Source organism: Poecilia reticulata, linkage group LG23 (genome assembly GCF_000633615.1).
Source record: "Poecilia reticulata strain Guanapo linkage group LG23, Guppy_female_1.0+MT, whole genome shotgun sequence".
Classification (NCBI taxonomy): Eukaryota; Metazoa; Chordata; class Actinopteri; order Cyprinodontiformes; family Poeciliidae; genus Poecilia; species Poecilia reticulata.
In genome coordinates, this window is record NC_024353.1 from 4467244 (window position 1) to 4487854 (window position 20611).

The window sequence follows — 20611 nt, forward strand, 5'->3', positions numbered from 1 at the left end:
TGCAAGGCAGAAGGAAAGGAGGGCAAAATTCATGTTCAAATAGTGCTATTTTTTAAGATTTGTTTTGTTTGTTTGTTTGTGTGCGCCCCCCTCAGTTTTTTTAGCACCAGCCGCCACTGCATCTAACTTAAAGTACTTTTTGATAGGCATTGGCAGAAGCAGTCTCTTCCAAAGCAATAGAAACAAACACGTTACATGCATTACTCTGAGTAACAAATTCGCAAAATACAAAAGTTTCAGTATCTGAATATATTTTCTGAAATAACTACCTTTTTGATGATGATATGCTAATTAATTTAGTTGCGTACCCTTGCAGTGTGGTGAATATCGTATGCAAATAAACGCTTAAATGATAATAGTCCTGCAGGATTCAAGGATAATTGGCAGTTAAAGGTTTTCAGACAGAAACTCTTTGAGTGTTTGTCTTCCCCCACACCACTAGGGGGCACTCCATTCTGCGATCCTACCAAAGAGAGGAACGGGGTGGTTTCCTCTAATCAAATACAACGTTGTTCAGACGTTAGCAGACATATCTCCTTAGCGGTTCTAGGGTATGGTAGTGGAACTGATAGGAGCAAGTTAAGTGACATCTGATATACTTTTGATGCATTTCTGAGAACTCTTTGATGTCAAGCTGTTTTGGAATATATATATTTTTTAAATTCCGAGAGCTTATTTGGTCTCCGAAAGAAACTACAAAACCTATCAACTAACTCTAGCAGGTACTGGAGTTTTCCTCGTGGCTTCTTTTTTTTTTTTTCGATTAGGAAATGTGTTTAGAGATCATGGATACCGAAACGACACATTTCCCTAAACCCGAGTGTCTGCGACATGGATTTAAAGCTACGTGGACGCAGTTTTGTGATCCCAGAGCGTCGAAATGGGCCTTCGAGCAGAACCGAAACAACGCAGCCGCCTGGAAACACCCCAGTCAAGAGCAGAGGTTAGCACATCGGGCTACACTCAGCCCGTTTGCTATGGACTCTGGGGTGAAGAAGCGGAAAAAGGGGAAAAGAGGGTCCAGGAATGATGAGCGTGTTGCTGCGGCCTGTATGGCTCCACCACCAGAGGGGGGGATGGCGCCGAGAAACACCACGCAGTACCTGATGAGTAACGTGTACGAAGACATGAAGATGGACACCGTAACGAAAGCGGCTCCCGGTGAATTAACCGGCCACATCTACTGTGAGAATCTCTCTCCCAGTAGCGTGTCCGCGGCTCTGGACTCCTGCTTCGAGGACATCCTGGAATACCAACTCCGAGACTTTGAGGAGCTCTACGACTTGGCCTGGAAACCGGAATGAACTGGTTCACATTCCGCTGTGGAGCTGCTCCGACTGGCTTGTGCAGACTCAATGACTGATCACGAGGAGATGTGAAAGAAGGTGTGAGGAGTTGCTATTTGTAAATCTGAGATGAATGTGTCTGTGTTTTGTAGCCCAGGTCATGTTGTGTGGTCTTGTTTCATGATTCATGGTTGGGCCTTTATCTGTCCCGCAGCGGCGCTTTTTGGACGCTGCCCGTCCGGTAGGGGGCGCTGCTGAGCTCTTCGTGGCGGCGTCCAGAGGAAACGACTAAACCGCACACGTCCTCGGTTCTCGTCCGGTCCGCGGATTGAAAAATCCAGGTAAACCGGGGGAAGTGTGTACCATTTGTTGCACTGCATTGCGATGCGGTACTCCCCACAGTCACTGTTGTCTGAGCGTTTTCCAGGTCTCCCGTTGGCAGAACACGTGACTCGACTGGGCGAGAAGCACGCGGAAGTCCCGTTTTCACTTGACTGACGCATGGTGACGTTTACTGCCGCTTCATCCTGACCTGTTGCGGAGAATAAAAATTATATGTGGTAATTCTGTTAAAGAGGATATTTAATAAATGCTTTATGATTTGTATTAAAATGTACATAGTGTGGTTTGTGAGTTTGGGAGCTTTTATATGAGCATATTTAACAGGTTTAACTAGACTTGATAAACTTGCACACAAATATTACATCTTCAACAAATACTGAAAGCTTAATCCTTCCTGTTTTTAATGTATAGATTTTAGAGGCTTACACTTGTAATTTAAACAGATTTTTACTATTGGATTTTATCTGGCACACAAAGATGGCAGGAACATATTTTTATTTTATTTTGAGTTCAGATAAATACAACCGTCTACATGGTAAATTTTCCCTTGTGGAAATGTGAAATTAAAAACTTGAACAGGAAGTAATGGTGCACAAAATATAAAAAGTACCTTGCTTGGTGTAAAAGGCTTGAAGGTTTAAGAAAACTAATCTAATGGACCAAATGTTATGCTGTTAGTAATGTAGGGGCAGGGGGGTCATTTAAAACCTTTAGTACATTTCAGTATTTTGACCGTTTTGAAACAATTGAGGTCATTAGCAGAACTGGAGAACTTGGCAGCATACTGAGGAAGTGATTCGGTATTCAGTTCAGGTATGTTGAACCAGACAACAAAAGTTGTAGGACACCGGCCCTTCAGGGCTGTTTTACAGCATTATGGTGATATATACGTATTTCTAAACACTAGTGAATATAAATTTGGTGCAGATTCACAGCAAATGTCTGATACTTTACAAAGCAGAAACCTCAGATTATATACACAAACTATTGTATTGGGATGTGTCATCTTTTTACTCACTTTTGAATAAAATATAGGCCATATAGATGTAGTATATACAGCTATGTAGTGACATCCTGCCACTACTTCAACCTAAGCAGAAGTCATGTTGGTGAATGAGGTCACATTTGACATTTCTCTTGTGATTTGTGGCTCAGAATCTGCCAAATCAGATTATGTAGCTCACAATGTCCTTATCCAGTCATCTATTTACAAATCAAGTTTCTTGGAGAAAGGGTGCATGTTAAAGTTTTCACAGTGGGCTCTGGCGTAGGACAAATAATATCTGTGCTTGACTGGCCTGATATGGACATGGGTTTTATGTGCTGTATCAAATTATCAAAATGAAGAGGAAGTCTGAAAATACATCACATGTGTATTTAATCTTCTTTGAATGGAATAATTATAGTAGATTAACATTTCAGTGACATTGTAAATGACAGAGCTGCTTATGTCATGAGTGTCCAGGAAGCACTCCGGCTTCAAACTGGCCATACAGGTTCTAAACAATCCTCCGTCCAATAAAACGGCAGCAGAGCATTCAAATCCACAAGGGGGCAGTAGTGGACAACAAAAGACAAAGGGCCCAACTTATGCAGGTCAACTAAAGTTGATTCCACAGTGAGAGGTGTTGATTATTACTGGTCCGCATTTAGATCATGCCGCACGGCGTTTGTTTTCAGGAAAGGGCACATTGCGACACATGTTTCATATTAAGTCTTATGGCTGGCAGCTCCGATTACAGGTTGGCCAACTGAGTGAGACTCAAAACGTTGCTCCTAAAACAATCCTCGTTTCAGCTCCTGTAATTCCCTGCGCACTGATAAGTTGATGGAAATCAGATATGAGAGGACTTTTAATGGGGCGAAGGGGGACTATTTTGGTCTCTTTTGTACAGCTTTTAAGACCCCCACATAAAAGGTCTTTTAGGGGTGGCGGCGCTTTATCTTGATTCTGTCTGATGCAGAGGATGATAGCTTGGAGAAAAGGGCCACAGTTGTTGTGGAGTGACGCATTCGCCGAGGCCGTGGGTTCAGAGGCTGTCAGTCTAAAACAGCCCTCTGTGGTCCAACCGCCGAGTGTGATGGTCAGCAATTACACCTGGAGGGGCTTTGTGTGTGTGGGCAGCATCTTGGACAGAGCTGCTGCTGCTGGCTGGCTGATTGATGTGGGCTGCATGCAGCATCGATCCACTTGTGACTGGCACAGTGCTGTGAACAGCTCCTCCTATTAGCTGTGTTTTGGTCATGTTGGGTCTGGGGTTTTGAACATTTCAGGTGACAGGAGTCAGAAGAAACTCTTGTAGGTGTCCGTCACGTTGAAGAACCCCTCAAAAATGCCCACCGGCCTTTTCGGTGACGGGGAGAAAGAAACAAGGACGCTTCTCCGAGCAGATCATCCTACCGGTGGTCATTCTTAGCTGTAATTTCACCCCCCCCCACTTCAACAGAAGTTTACTCACTCTAAGAAGGATCTTCAGGAATTTGATCTCCCTTAAAACGAAAGGGAGGCCAGACATGAGTTGGGATTTAGCTTTCGACGAAGCCCCCCACCCCCTTTTTAATTGGAGGTGTTCAGCTTGTGTGCAAGCGAAAGTGTTTATGTGTCTGTGGAGCTTTTTTTGAGCTGCATCACGGATAAATGTCAGTTTACAGCACGCGGGGAGGGAATTAGGAGGTAATCTTCATCCGCCAGCCTTTCTCCGCACCCTACATGGAGGCAAAGCTGACACCAGACGAGGGTCCAGTCTTCCCGGGGTGTGTGTTTTGGTGTGAGCCACAGGATGCAACCGAGAGAAATCAGATTAGGAGAGTTTCTCGTGCGCATGAAAGCAGAGGAAGAGGCAGTAATTTGGTGCTCCCACGAGAAGGAATTCTGGCTTTTGGTCGTTTTGCTGAGCGAAGTGACTCAAGCGTAAACATTTCAGTGTTTCCCCCCCCATTGGAGGCTGGAACTTCAAAGACTGTTTCCAACTTGAATATGGGAACTTGTGTGGGTGTAGCTGAGTAATCAGGATGCTGACTGATTTGCATTGAGACCATATCCTTGTCGTTTAAACGAGGCGGGAATAGGTGTCGCACCGCGGGTCAAACAACACAATTTAAATATCTTTAGAATGAAAACAGCTTGTTCAGAGGATGGAAACTCATGTTTAATCCAGTTCCTAGCCCACTGGGAAGCCATTTTAAATACAAAAGATTTTATTCAAGAGAGACCAGGAATTTAAAATGCTCCCCCCACCCCCCGACAGTAGGTGGCAGCACAGGGTGGAGCATGCAAGCATTCAAGTGGTTAAAAGGCAAATAATTTCCACAGATATCTTACAGCTTATTTTCCATCTCATATGAGTCTGACGATTTCATACCACTAAATTAAAAATAGGCCTATGAAGCACAAAAAAATGAGACAGAGACTGTTTTTATGTAAGAGCTGACTGCTTTCATAAGCTGCTGAGTCACAGAGAGAGAAAATAAACCACAGAAGAAATAAGGACCTTTTTTTTTTTTCTGATATCGGACAAATGATAACTGTTGTAAATGTGTGATTAGACAGAAATACAGAATGCAAGTATGTCATTAAATAAAGCCCTTTATTTGGTTTATTCCATATTTCTGTACTACAAGGACACAATTTAATAAAAAACGATTTTTTTTATCTTCTGTTATCAGGTTTTTTATTTCTACCTTTATCTTTTTGTCATTTCTTTCTCTCAAACAATGCAGATGTTAAGCCAACTTCTGCTGCGTCCACACAGAATCGCTATGACTGAGAATTTGTGATTTCTCTTCTTAAACTCAGTTTATCAGCTTCTCAAAATATCAACTAATTTCAAAATCAGAAAAAGTGAATTCATCGTAAAAATGAGAAAAAGGTAAGCATTTATTTAGAAATTTAACACCCGGTAAATGTGGAAATCTGCAGAACTTCATGAAGAAATTAGAGATGGAAAAATATTTCTTGTGACCTCTAAAAATGTACGTTAAAAATGTAAAGATGTCTTAAGATATTTGGAGATAACAAACTTGACGGTTAAGACGACGCATTTTGAAAGTTAAAGGTAAATTTAGAGATGGACTAACATAGTTAAATTTAAGAGAGAAGCACTTAGAAATGTGAAAATCTTATTTCAGTGAAGATACTTTTTTTATTGGAAATCAAAATATGAGGAATAATTTTACTTTTTGTACTAATTTCTCTCTTTGTTCAATACACATGAGACTAAGCAGCTTTAGGAATATTGGCACACACGGATTACATTTTTAGACACTGAAAAAGAATGAGTTATTATTTCAGCAGACAGAGTGAGGTGAGAGGAGGTCTGTGTCCTGTTGGCCATTGTCCTTCACGGCAAAATGACAGGAAAAGTGCCAAGGAGACATTCAGGTGGTCGTGGCAACCTGCCGACACTCTGAGTGACCACGGAGTCACAACGGTCCCTCGAGTTTCCCTCGAGACTCAGCAGCTCATGTTATGTTAACCTCTGAACTGCCCATGCTTATCTTTAAGCGAAGCTCAACCTTTGGCAGTCTGCTAATGGTTAATCAGACGTATTGCAAATCTGCTGTCGCCCTCGTCTCCTTCCAACTGGACTTTTCCATGTTCATTTGTCAATTTTTACTATCTGAGGTCAGGCTTTGTGATGCTCTATTCCAGGAACAGCAAATGGTTGACTCCACACAGAAAAGCATGTGATCATTGTTCCACTGATCAGCTTTGGCAATGCGAGGTTAAAGGTTGAACTCGGCGGAGCCAGTTCAGCAGTATTGGACTCGTCCTGCTGCAACATTTTGGGTCACAAACATCGTGCCTCGGTGGGGTTTGACCAGCAGTTTTAACTTTTGTGCTGATGTTTCTGGACCTAACATGAGACAGTCATTCGGCGTAGGAGACCCAGTTTTTTTTTTTACTTTTCATTTTGGATTGCGACCTAAAAAGAAATAAACTACCCGGTGCACTGGGCAGACGCTGAAACATGCAGGCATGCAGTCACACAGACAGAAAAATGGGGCAAGGAGAAGGGGGCACTGGCGTCCTCCATGTGCACCCTTTGGGAATTAACCCCTCAGCAATATGGGCTCATTAGTCAAAATGGTCTGAGGCGAGGAACTGAGGGCTGTTTGAACCAAAATCTATTTCCATCCTCTGCTGCCCACTTTGCATCTCCTCTCTGCAGAGACTGAGCAGAGGACGTTAATGGAAGTTGACCCAGCAGATTCAGGGAACCTGGACAGGTAGACGTGGAGCGCAACATGGACGCTGTGTCCACGGGTGGAATCATGCCGAACGCAGCCGCAGGAATCTAACTATGTCAAGGACAAAGAAGAAAATATAATCTGGTTTAGTAATACAGCTATTACACAAGCACACACACACACACACACACACACACACACACACACACTCACACACTCTCAGAGGAAAATACTTTTTTATTTGTTCACCTACAGCACCGGACGAACTCTGACTCGGTTTTCTAAATTTCACACCAGTAATCCGGACTCGTTTGACCTGCCTCAAACAAGGCCATTACGAAGGCGCCTCTAAACCACCAGGGCTGCGTTTTCTGTGTGGTAGTAGCTGTCGGTCACATCCGGGCAGTAGCTGTCGGTCACATCCGGGCAGTAGCTGTCGGTCACATCCGGGATAACTGAAATTAAAGACAGCTGAAACGCGTGTGGAGATTCTGCCAAGATCGGAACACAAACGCGTCTGAAAAGCAATACAGAGGGAATCTGATGCACGTCCTCTGTTACCTCATTAAACGTCGTCCGAACACTACAGTTGTTTGCGAGTCTTCTAAAATAATCTGCGACGCTCTTTTTTTTATTATTTTTTGATAGCTAACTGCAGCTCTAATTGAAAAACGTTCCTCACAGTCTTGGTGCCGCAGAGCGATGAGTCACATTTAGAGTCGACAACAAAGCACGACGTTGTGTGCTGGGCGGATTGTCTTTGCTGCGTGTTATCTCGTTGTCTTTCTGGCCACACCGTTTCTGTCATTCACTTTGTGTATTCTTTGTTTCTCTTTCTCGCAGACCGTACTCCATGACTACGGCGGGCTTCTGCGCCATTTCTGTTTCCTCCTGAGACTGGACATTCCTTTCCACTGTTACCACATGCAAGGAAGCCTGACTCGCGGTCTTTGCTCTAATTCATGCCGAAAGTCTTTTGTGGAGTTGAGGTCAGCACTCTGCGCTGACCATCAAGGTCCTTTCACACCAAGCACCTACATTAGCATTCTTATGGACTCTAATTGTCTGGTAGAGTAAAAAGAGGTGGAATTACTTTGGCTCCCTTTGTAGATTCTACTATAAAAATGTGTAACATCAAGAAAAAAAAAGATAAAAAGCATTATTTAGCCATTTCATATCAGCTTTTGCTGGTGTCATTTCTTGACTTGGGCTATGTGGCTCCCCACCATGGGCGGCAATATGTAAGGGGGAGCACAAGCATAGACATTAGGTGCCGTCTTATGTTGGATAGTACTATTTAAAATACATTTTCTGAAGCACAAGATTGCTGTCGAACAGATAAATATTCTATAGCGATTCCACATAAGGTTTCTGTTTTTCTTTGCAGAATACATTTTTCGTGAACCCCGTCATGTAAGTAGTGAGAAATTGAAAAAGGGTGGAAAAAGAAGAACCAAGGTAGCTGTTCACAGTAGCAATCCCTACTGGCTGTAGAACCCAATCTGGAAGGTGGCAAAAACAAAATCTCCAAACTTAGAGATTTTCTAATTAACCAATACGGAAGTATGCTAAATAAAACAAGTGGTTCATTTAAGAGGAAGACTCAACCCATGTTACCCAGCTAAAATTAGGACTTTTCTCGCTTGAATCAGTTTCAGCTAAAGGATCAGACCTAAAAAAAAAGTGCTTCTTGTTAGAAATAAAATTCAATAGTTTATTATTACTTAGCCTCTCTCTTACTTCGCCCTTCTAGCCATAATTATTAGCGTATAGGTGAAAGATAATCTTTGCCATTAAACGCTAAATTGTCTGGGCTGCAGCCACATTTAGTCGCATTATTAGGAGCCAGGAAAACAAGTAATGAAGGCAGACCAGCAGCATCGTGGCTTCATTTCACATTAGCTTTTGGACCGCGGTGTGCAGCTGCAGTCTTTATTTTTAATGACACGACTCTCCGCTCTTTAAGACAGAGCAGAGAAATTGGTGTCAAACCGGAATACTTTTATCCTTTTTTTTTTTTTTTAATTATTATTATTTTTGACCGCTGGATCAGGAGCATTTCTCAAGCAAATCTTTTAATTAGTTTGAGCGGCGCAGTGACGGCGACACACGGGCTCACTAAGCGCTGTCACTGCAGAGGAGGTGCAGCTGTGTTCTTTGTCAGATTATTGTTGATGGCAGCAGAATGTAAACAACAGATGGTCGCGTTAGCACCTGAACAACATGTCTGCTCCAACCATTCAGCGCTCGGCCCCCAGCCTGTAGACACAGTTCCCTCTTTGGAGCAGCAGCAGAATCTATTAGAAAAAAGGGGAAAAAAAAGTGGGCTGATTATTACCTGGGAGGATGTGATGATTGCAAAAATATGAAAAGTATATGGAGTATGTGGGCTTTGAATTATTAATGTTGCTCAGTTATGAGTTCGTGATCTTGTCTTGTGGCGTTCAGTTTGCCATTTGCAGTTTCATACCCTCACGGTTTTGTTTTTTTTTCTTATCTGATACAAAATGAAGGGGTCGTGTCAAAGTTTAAGCGCAATTTGGTTAGAACAATGATCCATAGCACACCAGGAAGTCAACATATTAATGAGTTGCTCATAAAGAAAAAGACAAACAAAAAGGTTTGTGGTTGACCTAGTCAAAGTCTGGTCCTGCGTTCTATTGAACTGTGGGGTGATATGGAGAATGTCTAAGAAACCCTCCAAAGTGGCTGAATTAAGACAATGTTGCAAAGAGAAGTGGGATAAGACTCTGTGCTTTTAGTAGTTATGTTTACATTGACAATATAATTGCACAAGTTGGATAAAAAAAAAGGTGCTTAATGGAAACATGCTAGTTTAGAAAAAACAACAACATGCTTTTCGCAAAAACGTTTTCGTACTAGGATGAAGAAGTTTTTCCAACTGCACTGAAATTAGCGTATTTCGCTAAACTGCAACCGAAACAATCTTGTTTGCATCACAAGTCAAGTGACTAAACCACCGAATGTGACAACATGTGGAAAAGATTAAGAAGACGACAGGAAGTGGTAGGAGGTCATATCATGATGTCTCATGGTGCGACCACATATATTCACGTGCTTTAACTGCATTTCTTATTTAATGCAAACGCTGCAATTGCGAAACAGTTTTTTAGACATTAGCGGAATATCAACAGACCTCTGCGCACCTTTTGAAACAGAAGCGCAGCTACGACCACCAGACGTTGGTTGATGAAAACTCCAAATGGCTTTCAAGGTTTCACCTTTACATGAACTCAAAGTAACGATGTATTGCCCTGATTCTCCAGTTTGGTATAATAATCTGTTCTCTTTTTGATAATAATCTTTTTTTTTTCTTGTTCTGTGGATTAGTCTGCAATGCTCAAAGCCCTTTAGGAAAGGAAAAAAAAAAAGTCCTGCTAACAACATTTTACCGAGCTGAAAACATTTGTTTTTGGGGAAGGCATTCGAGCTGAATCCTCCTGTCAGCAGCAGCTCCTTTCATTTTTTTTTTTTTTTTTTTTTTAACCCTGACTTTGTTGTGAGCCTGGATAGAAATGAGGAGTATTAAGCTTGAGTCAATACGGAGCTGTGAGTTTTGGCAGCGGCTAAATAAGACGCAGGCAGATCAATATGATGAGAGAGAGCCAGGGACGACGTGAGGCTGCCACCCCTCCCACCCATCACCTGCGACAGGGCACGCGGCCTGTCAGCTATTTGTCACGCGGTGCACACAGAGACACTGTGTTCCTCTCTCGCCACATCAGCTCCGTCACTGCCAACACTACTGAGTTCACACAAGCTACGGAGGAGAGTCCGTGTCCAACGAAAGCCAAATTTGAAGCGTATAGATGCTCTTCCACGGCAAATGCCATCAACATCCCCCCTCTGATCAATAAATGCTCATAAATCCATGAGTGAAACAATAAGCACACGTCATGAAAACATTTATGGCACAAGAAGACGAGAGCCTCAAGGATGAAAGCCGCAGAATCGATTGTGCTTATTCTGCCTTGCGAGTGCCAGGGGAGAGAGAGAGCAAAAAAAAAAAAAAGAGGTAGGAAAATTGATTTTGTAAATTCTCTCTGGTAAAGAATGACTCACACTCTCTTGCCACCTCAGATGATGTGTCAGAAAAAAAACAAAAAAACAGCAGCGTGTAACAAACAATGCATCTGCACTTTTGAATGAAGAGGCACCTGCAGCATCCGAACATTTATGCCAACGCACAGGAAATCGGTCGGTTTATAAATGCCCTGACTGTTGGCAGATATTTAGGAGCTAGCGCACATCAGGGGTAAAGTTGCCTGTAACACAGTTCTTTTCTTCCACCCCCCCAAGTATGCTTCACATGCTTGGATCTAAATTTGTTTGGTTCTATTCTGAGGCTTGTGTGGTTCTCTCTCCCTCCAAACCCTCCCAGAAGAAATGTGTCAGCCCGTCGATGGAGATCTGCTTCAGAGTCAGTCATCGTTGCCTCTGCAACCGGAACGCTCTGCTGCCATTAATTTGATATCATGCTATATGTTTGACTGACTGGACGTCAAGGGAACAAAGACAGACAGCCGGATCCTATACCGTTACGTAAAATACTCTCTCGCCTTTCGGTGGCGGCGCGTTCCGGCCGGTGGGATCACTGGACGTGTGTTTCCATTGGCTCCAACATGGAGCATCCCTGACAGTCGCAAGCTATGACCACTTGGCCTCATGCAAAATACTTAAACTCAGTGCGGTGGGTTACAGAGAGAATCCTGCTCCCAGGTTATTTGAAGCATCTGCTGTTTGGTCGTCCATTAGCCAGTCACCATTCGGTCCGCCTAATACAAATAGCCAATGACGGCCAGCATTGTTACAACGCTGAGCTCTTTGCTGACAGCAGATTGCCCCTTCACCTCAATACGCAGGCATGATTATCACTTGCGTTTCATTCAACAGCTCTATTGTGTTTTAAGATGCAACGTTTTAAGTACTTTGAGACATTTTTTGCAATGGTGGACCCATGACTCTTGTCTTTAAAGTGCCATTCTATTGAGGTTTTTGTTGTTAAATAACTCTAAATCCACAACCTCCCACCCTGCTGCCGCATCGGTCCAGTGCTGCTCATGTGTTTATATCCTTGACATCTTCTTAGTCTGATGAAAATTATGTTAGGCTAGAAACTGTAAAATTCTTATCGTTCTCATCGAACACCCTGATAATTCATGAAGGCGTCCCCAGGGACTCTACACTTGGCCACATTTTATGCTTTTATTTTATTTTTTTACATGAAATCTACCTATGATATTGTCTATTATGGTGGAAACTCTAGAGTATACATGAGAATGATGTTACAGTAAGTAATAATGATATTTAACAGATATTACTCATCTGCGTACAATGCAAAAGGATGCATCCAATTCAACTTTTTTTTTTTTTGCAAAACTCGTTAGACGTTTCAAGTCGTAAGCGTATAATTAAGATTAAAACAAAGTTTATGATGTATCAAAGACTCTGTTGTAACTCTGCCATTAAAAACAGCCCTAAGATATTTATAAATGGTGTTTGGTAAAATTTTGACTGTCTTTGAAAATCAGTCGCAGGCTACGCAAAAATAATTCAAAGAGCTGCTCTACGGGCACCCCTGCTTTAAACCATCGTCACACTTAAAATGGACTATTAATCAGTCACGGCTGTACAACGGGAAAACATTTGCCACTGTCGGCAGGGCCCTCTTTAATTGCATTCGCGTATCGTATTATTCCTCAGCAGTACGCAACAACAATCACAGATAAAACCTGGCAAAAAAAAAAAAAAAACAACAAAAAACAATCAAGCGCAGCGAAAATAATTGCCAGATAAGCTAATTTTCATTTTTCAGCATTGTTGTATTCTGACTGGTCAAGAACAGAGTTTAAAACAGGACCGAATGAATACAGAAAACTGGCCCTCTTGTACTCCAGCTGGAGTTCAGCTTTGCCATTTGGTCTGATTAAACCTAGTCAACGTGATTTGTTTATTCTTCTCTCCGAGCACAGAGACGTCTTGTATTAATGAGAGTCGTATGGATGTTAGCATTAAGCTTTAGTGAAACACAATTTGCTTAAGCACTTTGAGAAATGTGACGATAGCTTACTGATTTATAACTTAGTGTTTGGATTTAATTCCCCCATTAATCGGATCATTTAGCTCAGATTCAATTAAGCTCCACCTCTGCTGCTTTTAATGTATCCTTTATCGCCCAGCGTTGCCGTCGTCTCTCTCCCTCTTTCTTTTTAATTCTTTCACATTCTACAAGTCTGTTTCCCTTGACAACCATATCCACTGTTCACAATTATCTCTGGGACAAACAGAGGATAACAAACAGCCAACCTCCTCACCTAAGCTTGCGTTTGTCTACGTTGAAGTGTCTGAGGTCAAGGCGGGAGTTGAATTGAAATGTCACAGGCCCTTTTTCTTTTTTGTCCAAATATTTTCGATGAAGGTCGTTTTAGAAATGAACGCGATTGCGCAGCGGGACGCGCGTAATTCGGATTTAAGCCTCCCACTCATCCTGAAATGGACAGAACTGCAAATAGACTGACATTTTCCTCCTCCCTGCACATTCATTCCTAACACTCTGGAAGGATCTATTCCTGTAGCGTCTGCGAGCGAAAGTCATTTCTGGCTCGTCAGCACAAATACAATATCCACCACTAGCCACCCAAACTGCATTTTTTTGTTCTTTTTTTCTATCCTTCCCACTCCAAACTTTCATTTCCAGGCAGAACAAACAGTCCTTTCTTTCTGTCTTTCTTTCCCTCCATCCATTTTTTCCCTCATTCATCCGTCAGTGTAATTGCCCTCTCTCCAGAAATAGAAAGGAGCTGCCACAGACTGTCGAAGAGCCAGTGGTTAAAGTGTCCTTCAGGAGACAATTCAAACACTTGGGGAGTTTAACTTGGTTCTGAGTAGTTTGTGCTATAGGTGTTCACACCTCGACTATGTTGGCCCAGTATGTTATTTTATTTTTACCTGCAGTTGCAGATATTACGCAAACCTTTCCATCTTCAAAGTTAGTACTTTAAGATGACAAAAAAAAAAAACGTAGGAAAAGTCCAGCTATTTTAACAGAAAGTGGCTTTGATCTGAACGTAAATCTCGCAAGGAAAAAAAAAATCTCGACACCTCCTGTTGAATAAAATGATTTCACAGATGGTACGAATGACTTTCTCAGAGAAATTACTGACGGAAAATATAACTTTAAAATATAACTTTTTCATATTCTGATAGTTAATTTCTTGCTGATTCTTGACAGAGAAAAGCCTGTGGAACTTAAAGATTTGCTACATTTCTGTGTGGAATCCCGGCGATTCAACATCCACCTATTATCTCTTTTTCTCTTATCCAAAACCAGGTCATGGTACGAAGAAATCCCAATACTGGTCTCCTCAGTGACGCTCAGGAATATCATCCCTCAACAAAGTTCTGGTGTCTTCCAAGCTTTTACCCAAAGATTTTGGCGCTTCTCACCCCACTGAACCAAATCCACCCTTTAGAGAACACTCCTTCCGTCTTGGATTCAGGATCTCATTCTTTCATTTCTCACAAAGACTGCGATTCAGAGCACAGCAGGTCCTAGAAGAAACTCATTTGTTTTCCAGAAACACATCTGAACTTCAGCTTTCTCCTACGTGTTCGGCCTTGCCCCCCTCACCCCCCCCCCACCACCACCACCGAGTCTGTAAAACGTATTACGTTGAACCAGACCTTAGCTGCTGCAAGGACACCTCCCTCGACAGAAGCAGCATGGAAAGTGTTTCCTAAGATCTCTCTGCTCTGCTGCTATGTCTCACTTTGCCATCTCCTCCTCCTCCCCTCCTCTGCTGTTTGTCTTATCAGACAGTTTTCCTTACAGCCGCTAGAAGAAAAAGAAACGAAAAAAAAAAGAGTAAAATGAGATTTACGTTCTACTCTTTCAACTGATCTCGTACCGCATGTACGACTGCGGGGTAGAGGTAGTAACACAGAGCTCTCACGTGTTGCATAAGCTTGTGTTTGTGAAGGGAGGAAGCCGTCACCATCACCCTCTCTGTAAAGTGTCTCATCTCTGTCATTAGCCAATCTTGTGAGTCTGCCTCTCTGCCAGCCTTGCTGCTAAAATGCTAATGAGACCTACACACTGCAATTACAAAAAAATAAATAAACACACACACACACACACACACACACGAAGACAGACACACCAGTGCAGATACACACATTGCTCGTTGTCACCCATTAGGGGGCATTACAGCCCCCATGTTGAGCCCCGGCTTACATCAGCAAGCAGACTCTGGGTTATCATATTAGTTGGAGACTTTTCATTAGTCCAATTAAAGTCTAGATGAGAACATTTGTTTAAGGTGTTGAAGAGATGTGAGGGAAGGGGAGGAACTTCATTAAGAGAATGAAAACGTGAATATAAAAACAAAAAAACGTTAATTGCCCCTCTGATTAAGCTTTTACTCCGCGCTGACGGGAAGTTGGAAAAAAAAAAAAAATTGGTTTAATTCACTATCATTTGAAATTTTAGAGCAACCAGCTTTTCCGTCGTGTGCCTCCTGAAAAACACGACGACGACAACAACAAACAAAACGTAATCAATCGAAAACCCAACCGTTTTGAATCCTTCGACGGGGACCGAAGAGGCGAGAGGCAAACTGCATGTGACAAAAGGCCTCCTCTGTTCTGGCATCAAACGGGGGACGTCACAGCCACATGATAGGCGCCTTCAGCCAGAGCAGCCACCCACACAGGGATTAATGTTTGAAAAAAAAAAAAAAAAAAAGTGATGTGGCAACGTACACGCAAAAAAAATAAATAAATAAAAAATGTAGTTCAAAGTGGCCGGGGATGATTACAGACTGTGTCAGCTCAATACTCTTTGAAATTCCTTAAGCATTCTAGCAGAAGACAAGGAGGGTATTGATTAAAGGATATAAATCAGTCCAAGTAACACGAAAGTAGAAATGTTGATTGATCGACATTGCATGGAGATATATAGTTATAAAGTAAGGAAAGTTGTACTTTGTAGTTTATTTCTCCGCGTTTGAGGTTTTATTCTGAATGAATTATTTTCCACACACATTTGAACTTGAGTTGTTAGGTCATCGTCCAAGTATAAGTGGTTATGGACAACAGATGGATGGATATTTGAAAAATGTTTAGCCATCGAACAGACAGGTGGCATGTCGTCATGGTAGCAAGCTAGCAATAAGTGAAAGACTTTTTTAAAAATTTTTTTAAGAAATATCAAAAACAGTTTGCATTTTGTACACCTATCACCATTCGAGTGTTTGGAACTGATGAATTTTTAAAATTATTTCAAGGGATGACCCAATACTTTTGGCAGTTGCAGTTTATTATTAATTTCCAATTCATCTTTTAAACCCTACTTGGCATTCCTCTCGAAGCTACCGCTAAGATATTCCCTCTGGGCATGTTCTGATAGATTATTTGCCAACATTTTGCTAAGTAAAATGTTAAGCTTCTTTTCGATTATGAACGACATGTTCCTATAAAGGTTTTATTTTGATGGTAAATGGCAAGTACAAAAACATTTTTACATTTTTCTACACAAAAGTTCCTATTTAGTTGAGGCTCTCGGGAGTTCCTGGATCGGGATAAGTTGCGTTTTTTGGGGGTTTTTGCACAATTTCTTTGCCCAGCATTTACTCTTTTGCCAAAGAATGATTTAAAATAAACCTTAGAGCAGTGTTTTTAGTCAGTTGGAGGTTTAAATAGATGTGTCGGAGCACAGAGGTTGTTCAATCTTGTTATATATTTTCAACTTAGGAGACACGAAAAAAATAATAATTTAATCACCAGACTTAATATTCAGCCTTTTAGCATTTGCTGACTTTGTTCAGCTTTATTTTGCATGAATGTTGCACCATTACGATCGTTTTAGCATGTGACTTCCAAGTTTTTGAATCCATTAGTCATAAAGTCAGTACAAACAGTCTAAGACGCTATATCAATTTATTTCTGGCAGTTATGTTTCAGCATTGTTTGTTTTAACTATAGGCTGTGTGCAAATCTAATTTAGTTTTTACCACAGTTGCACAGAGAAAACCAAAAAATGATTATCATAATTTTTTTTTAGAAATTGTCAAATAATATGAAATTTCCAGTCCAAACAAATCCACAATGAAAATGTGTGTTAAATCAAGAGCTGGACTGATCTATGTCTGATCCAGGACTGGCTTAGCTACTCAGCAGTTTTCAGAGGATGCCATCCATTTTGTCTGACTGAAGCCAAAGATTATGTGCTGCAAATACTTGCAAAAGTGATTTTTTTCTTCTTTTTTTGTGTGTAAAATAATAAGATTAGATTTAACTTCCCCAAATGTTTTCATAATCCCCTTCAGCGATCCAATGAAACCTTGGATTTGTTCTGCTATTTCTCTATCTGCCCACATTTTAACCTGCAATTAGCCCTGCATCCATGGTACAAACCCAGAATAACCCCATATAATGCTGCACCTCATGTTGCCTCATTAAGGTTGTGATTTCTCAGAATCTGACTCAATGGCTTCACATGCCAGCATCTCCGTTTCAAGACCTAATTGTTCTTATTTGTATTGCAAGTTCACGCACTGTAATCCTTTTTTTTTTTTATCACAAAAAAAAAAAAAAAAGAGGGTTAGGTTTGTACATGATGGCTAATGGTTTCATTTATGCTGATTAATCTGCAGGTCTCCGAACACATCCCGCTAAAATAATTCCTCCGTGGGCAAGAACAGCGTGAATCTCACACCGATGAGGCTACATTTTTCGGGCATTTCTTATTCAAAACGTTTGACCCTGGCTTAAATAAGACTCGCGGTTGTCAAAGAATGCTCGGCCAGGCGTTCGTGCTGTTTCGTGCGAGACAGAGGGACAAAATAACCCCGCTGGCATGCGGTTGCCAGGTAAAGCTCTGCAGGGATTTGATTTCGAGTGTGTGTGTGTGTGCCTGTGTGTGTATTTTAGAGAAATTACTAAGGGAGGTTGTGCATGGCAAAAATGGTTTTGTTGACTGTGTGGAAAATCAGTGGCATGTCTCCTTCTCCGCCTGCCTCTCTGCGGTGCCTAGAGGCGGCGGGGCCACGTGGCTCACATGGTGGCGCTCTGACTCAACGTCTTTGACACCCGGTCCTCTTCTCACCTGATTGCCTCCTCTCTCATCCACTTGTGTTTCCCTCTGCCGCTATCTCCAATGTCCTCTTGTGTCTCTCTCTCTGTCGTCGCTCCAGTGTTGACAGAGAGGCTGGATTGTGAACGCCGTCCGCCATTGGGCATTGCATGCATGCTGCGATGCGGTTTTACCAGAGGAAACGTTTTTATCAGCGTCGCTCCCCCTTGCACTGGATTCGGAACACCGGCGTTGGCCGCGCAAAAAAAATCCAGGCACAAGAGGCATGCCGAAGGGTGAACATGTGAGAGTTGGTGCAAGGCGATCTATTCAGATCTGTGATGAATTTCATTAGGATAGAGACAACCTGACGGGGAGAGGAGGGGGTTGGTGGATGAGGTGGAAAACAGAAGCCAGAGCGAGAGTTGTTTTAATTCTGTCTTCTGAGCTGGAAGCCTCAGCCCCACAGTCAGAACATGGAGGCTTGTCTCTTCTAGTTCCAGGGAGCGCGGTGAAATGCCCCGTGGAGGAGATGCTTGGGCAGCAACCAATGGAAAGTCGGTGTGAGCCGAATTCACATGCCTGTGTCAGAGGCGTGGGATTGGGTATTTAAATCAGGGGGAATTAGTGTGTGTGCGTGTGTGTGTGTGTGTGTGTGTGTGTGTGGACGATTTGAGTGTCTAAATGTGTGCAGTTTTGAAGAAAACGTGCATAGATTGGCCCTAAATTACCTCTGCAATATTTACACACAGGAGCTGATTTCTGCCGCTGCCGCAGACTATTTGCGCTACTCTTGCATGTGCTCGCACTGAATGCAGGCTGCTTGATTTCATTACATTTTTTTCCCCCAATGGGCTAACACTGATTAGTTTAAATAGAAGAATATGTGTCTTTCAAATTCAAATTACAGAGACAAATCTACAAAGATGAGTGTGCATAATTCAACTTTGTGTGAATATTTTTTTTGCAATTACAACTCCAGGGTCTTTTGGGGCAGTTCTCTATCACCTATAGACTCACATGTCCAATACACTCAAAGTGAGCCGTATTGGTTGGTGAACATACGTGAACGCCAATTTTCAGTCCCGCCTCAAATGTTCAATAGGATTTGGGCGGGCGTGGACTTTAACTGGACCATTCTACCAAGTAAATAGACTTTGCTCTAGACCAATCCATTGTGTCCATGGCGATATGTTTTGAGTTGTCACCCTTCTGAAAGCTAAACAGGTCTTTTGCAGTTTCTGATATGATTTCTTCCATCCTGTATCTAGCTCCGTCTTTCCCTGCTGAAGATGAGGATTTTCACAGCGTGATGCTGCTATCCACATGTTTCACCGATGGTGTATTTTGGGTGTATATCAGCTGGAATGGAGTATTTACAGCAGGGACTTTCTTCACCACCACTAGCATTTTGCATATGTCAGGAAGTCCAATTTTGACCTCTTATGACCAGAGCACCCTTGTCCACATGTTTGCTTTGTCACCTACATGGATTGTGGCTAACTGCAAACAGAACTTCATCTGATTTTTTTTTTTTTCCAAAAACAGCCCACAGCCTGCTTTTCAGAAAGAAAACCATGCATCATTAGCTTTCCACTTTACAATATCGCACCACATTGACTGGGTATATCACATAAAATTCCAATAAAATACGATTGTAATATGACAAGATGTAAAAAAATTTATAGAGTGGCATGAAAACCTGTGTTTTCACCTTGCTTGAGTCACCAGGCAAAGACCTTAGGAAAAAAATATTAGCAGAAAAGCATGCAAATTAAAAAAATAAAAAATAAAATAAACCAGGGCACTGACTTAGAAAAGGAAGAGAGTTAGTGGAGCTTCTTTTTCTTCTGTTACATCTTTCGGATGGCGCACAATCACACCCAGAACAGAGATATTGACATGTGTGTCTTTCAAAGCAGCCCTCATTACTGTGAACATTGCTATTGAACAGTGACCATTAGGCATAATCAATCCCAGAGCTGTAACTGATCTGTTCTCCCACAGTGCGGCAACCAGACACGAAGAAATGTTCAGGGAGATTTCTGAGTAATTGCAGAGATTTTAAAACTCTGCAAACTCTGTAATATTCGACACAAGCTGCACACAGAGTTTCCAGGGTTCGGCACACTAAGGACTGCCTGGGTTGTAATGCATTCTAGTTTGATAATGATCACTGTTATCATGTAGCACATTGTCAACAAGTAATAATATTTTGGCAGGGCTCTGTAATCGATCGGCTCATGTACTGCAACTGACTTGTGCTGCTGTATGCCTGAAGCAATTTTGTCAAATAATGAAAACTGTCCAAGTGAATTATTTGTTTCTTCTAAATTTCTTTTAAAACTGGGAGATATTTTTCAGAAATGTTTTACTTGTGGTGCCTCGGATAGTTAAATAAAAATCATTGCTGTGTTTGTTGCATTATTTTTCTTCCACCTCGAATGATGAAATAATAGGGTTTTGAAACATAATATTATTTGCAGTAATGTTAGTAAATCCCGAATATAAATTTAACTTAATTAAATTATTCTGTTTAATTATTTTGTTAATTAATTTCGCTTATTAATTGTCAAATAGAGAATTCTAAATTCCCATGGCCCTGAACGCACCATCATCACCAGAACAGGTGATGAGCTTCCGTTTAGCTTGGTTAGGTTCTGTGTCTCCGTATCAACACACTATAAAGTGAGTTATTACG

The 20611-nt window shown here is 41.8% G+C and overlaps 2 long non-coding RNA genes across 2 annotated transcripts in view; one reads left to right on the forward strand and one right to left on the reverse strand.

The window, feature by feature from the left end:
* Nucleotides 1-4755: 4755 nt before the first annotated feature.
* On the reverse strand, nucleotides 4756-20258 carry LOC108165891 (uncharacterized). The gene is made up of 2 exons (XR_001776230.1): nucleotides 17944-20258; nucleotides 4756-9115 (listed from the first exon to the last, which is right to left on the reverse strand). It is a non-coding gene; the product is annotated as an uncharacterized LOC108165891 (long non-coding RNA).
* LOC103459248 (uncharacterized) overlaps nucleotides 17440-20611 on the forward strand; it is a 70714-nt gene continuing 67542 nt past the window's right edge. Inside the window, exon 1 of the long non-coding RNA XR_001776231.1 lies at nucleotides 17440-17707. This is a non-coding gene — a long non-coding RNA (uncharacterized LOC103459248). The remainder of the gene's footprint in view (nucleotides 17708-20611) is intronic.